At 47.9% G+C, this 3,589-nt stretch overlaps 1 protein-coding gene across 1 annotated transcript in view; it reads right to left on the bottom strand.

Annotated features, from left to right (window-relative positions):
* The window catches only part of Myo1e (myosin IE), a 195,398-nt gene that overhangs the window by 9,150 nt on the left and 182,659 nt on the right, over positions 1-3,589 (bottom strand). The window lies entirely within an intron of this gene.

Genomic DNA, 3,589 nt, shown 5'->3' on the forward strand with positions numbered 1-3,589 from the left:
GCAGTGCCTAGTGGCAGCTGTAGCATCCTTGTACCAGTGTGCCCTGGCTCTGCTCTGTACCATAATTGTACAGTCAGTCCACAGTGTACTAGGGAGCGTTCCTTGCTTAACTCCATAGGAACAAATACAAAAGAATGTGGTCGAGATCTTGCTTAGAATGTGTGAGTTTCTGGGCTTGATTCCTAGAACCACAGAAAAACAGCTCCCCCAGCTCAAGCTGCATTGTGCTTTGCTATATATTTAATCCTATCATCTTTAAGAAAACCCAGAAAGGGGGGCTTTTCATTTATTATCCATTTTTTCAAGTTTAATTAATCAATTAATTTGCCAGGGTGTGTGTAATGCTTGCCAGGACTTGTGAGTGGAGGTCAGAGGACATATTTCAGAGGGGGTCTATTCTCTCCTACCATGTGGGTCCTAAGGACCAAACACAGGTCCCCAGCTTGGTGACAAATACCATGACCAGCCGAGTCATCTCACCAGTTCTCAGTTATTGGCATCTTATTCTTCCCATTATACACATGAAAATACCAAGGCACACAAGCTAAGCGGCAGGCACGAGCTGCCCGACAAGCATGGCTCAGTATGTTTGATGGTTGAAAACAAAAGGAACGTATGACCCAGACTCCTGTCCCATCCTTCCAACTGCGCTAGGCCACTTTCTGTGAACTTTCTGAGCCGTTCCCACCATTCCCAAGGTGGGTTTGCTAGGGAGGGCTGGGCTAAATGCTTTTGAATATCACTGCTTTTGTTCTGCAGATGTGAAATGTGGGTCTTGGATTTCCAAGAAGGAAAAGAATAGAGTCTTATTGTATTGGCTTTAGAAATCACGTTCTGCTCCAGAGGCTGAAACCATAGACGTTACTGGAAGTATGAGAGCGGGTGCCAGGAATTCCTAAGACCTGGAGTCAGCTTGAGCCAGGTTCCGGCTGCTCCTGTAGACTGTAGGTTGAGAATATTGCTATTGGATGCTTGCTGGACATTTTAAACCTTTTGGAAATATGACTCTTTAGGAGAGTACTGCCTGACAGGAGACTCCCAGGCAGCACGTACAGCTTCCTAGCGATCTCGCCTTTCCTGTATGGTGGGAAGCCCTGCCACCCAGCACCTGCCCTCCTATTCTGTTTCCCTGACTTCTAGTTTGCTTAACCTCTGGAGCATCTTTGGAAGCTCCTGTAGCCATTCTCTCACGAAACAGAACACAGGATTAAAAACAACAACAGACATGTCCAGTCTCGGCTTCAAATCTTCCACAGTGGACTGTCCGCAGATCACATTATAGTGACCACAGGAAAAGCTGCTCAGCACATGAAGCCAGGTCAAGAGTCGCTAGGAATCAGGGTGAAGGTGGGGAAAGGCTCTGTGATTGTTGCAGAGTCTGCCTTCTTCTCTTGAGATCAGGGCAGATCTTTTGAGACTGGGTCTCACTGTTTAGCTCTGACTGGCCTAGAACTCACTCTGTAGACCAGGCTGGCTTGAAACAGAGATCCACCTTCCTGAGTGTTGGATTAAAGGTGTGCACCGCCATGACGGGTGTGTGTGTGTGGGGGGGGGACAAAACAAACAAATGAAAGACAATCTCGGGGCAGATCTTTACCCTGAAAGCATCACTAACACTTAGTGTCATCTGAAGAATGATGACAACCGTGGTGGCATTCATGTGCAGGAATGCTAGAGAACAAAGGTGGAGAAGCTTGAGGGGCTGAGGATGACGCTCAGGGGTAAAGCATTTGTTTAGCATGTGTAGCGGCCTGGGTTCCATCCCCAACACTACAGAAAAAGGAAAACAACAAAGGAGGAAAAGACAGACAGACAGACAACAGACTTCATTGGAATGATAACTAATTTAAGTGAACTCCTTGCTCTCTCCCAAACCGACTGGCTAAGTGGCAATTAACTAATGTTTCCCTGAACAAGCTTGAGGGCTAATGACACCATTTGATATCAGCCATGGTACAAAGAAGTGAAGATTGTGCAGAATGCGTCTGTGCAGAAAAAGAACCCTGAGGGAAGAGAAGCCCAGGATGTGGAGGACCAGAAAGGAGACTGTGGTGGTTCAGGTCTAGGCTGGTAAATTCAAGGCAAGCCTTTGGTACTTTGATCTCAATCGGAATCCTCCTCCTTGTGGAGAAAGTACATGTTTGGGGTTCTCTTTGGCTCCAGCACAGCTTGTCTTTTGGCAAAGAGAAACTGTTAAATTTAGGTAATCATGAGCCTCCTGAAATGCCACAGCCAAGTTCTCTGCCACATTAGAAAATGAATTTTCAAAGTTTGTGTTGTAGAAAATAAATGCTAGGTTCCTAATTTCTATCCCCTTGTTTGCATGTGTGTCTTATGTATGTACGCCACCCAAATGCAGTGCCCTGGAAGCAAAAAGAGGGCGCCTAATCACCCTAGAAGAGCTAAGGGGGTTGTGAGTGCTGGGAACTGAACACAGGTCATCTGTGAAAGCAGTCAGTGTTCTTAACCACTGAACCATCTCTCCTCGTACCATCCCCCTTTCCTGCCTCCTGTGTTTTTCTTTCTTTCTTTAGAGACAGGTCCTGGTCATTAGCTGAAGTTGGCCTGGAACTCAAACTATAGCAATCCTTTGCCCCATCCTCCTAAGTGCTGGAATTAAAGGCAGGAGCCACCACGTTCAGCTAAACTCCTATGTTTTAGGGACTGTCTGCAAAGCATGTGTAGGTGTGTAATGAGAAGACGGGCTGGAATTCTTGTGGCTGTCGGACTTAGTGTGCCAAGGGCAGAGTATACATGTGTCAGGCAGGAAAATCACATCGCCTGTTGGACAGTGGTGAAGCTTCCTTCCTCCCAGCCAGTCTCCAAGATGCAGCATGTGTATCCAGGGGCCCGGAGGCACGGGAGGGCGTGATAAGACTTCAACAGGGCTGGAAGGGAGCAGCCTTGGTGAAGACCCACTGTTCCTACATCGCCTACTTTTGGCTGACAGATGCTCCCGGCTGGCCCATATGCAAGTCTGCAACTTGCAAGGCAGGCTGAAAAGATGGTGCTGCTTGCCAAAACCAAAGCAAGTAGGAAGCCAGCAGACAGAGTGAGGAGACTTGGAGGGTGGCTGCTTATAATTCCCTGCCTACTTTAGAACACAAAATGGGGCCCAGGAACAGTCTCGGGGCTATGATGCTCGGGCATATGAATAGCATCTGAATCGGGTGAAAAGCCCATTACCATAACAGTACCTTCCCAGCCCACCATTCTGTGAACCTTATCAATTGGGCACCAGCTGCCCTTTGGATTTCTGTGCACCATGTTTGGTGAATGGCACCACACTGTCTGGGAACTTGGTAGAAATGTACTTGGGAGACCATCTCAGTTGGTACTTGGCTTATGACATGAGCATGAGGACCTGGGTTCAGAGAACCAGCACCCATGCCTAAAGTTGGCTGTGGCAGTGCATGTAATCCCAGCTCTGGGGAGGTAGAGAGTGAAGGATTGCCGCGGCTGACTAGACAATCGGTGAGCTATAGGCTCAGCGAGAGACTGCATCTCACATAATAATGGGGTAAGAAAGTGGATGCCACCTGAAGCCCACACATGTGCGCTGCACACACACACACACACACACACACAC

This window comes from Microtus ochrogaster, chromosome 5 (assembly GCF_000317375.1).
Source record: "Microtus ochrogaster isolate Prairie Vole_2 chromosome 5, MicOch1.0, whole genome shotgun sequence".
NCBI classification, from domain to species: domain Eukaryota; kingdom Metazoa; phylum Chordata; class Mammalia; order Rodentia; family Cricetidae; genus Microtus; species Microtus ochrogaster.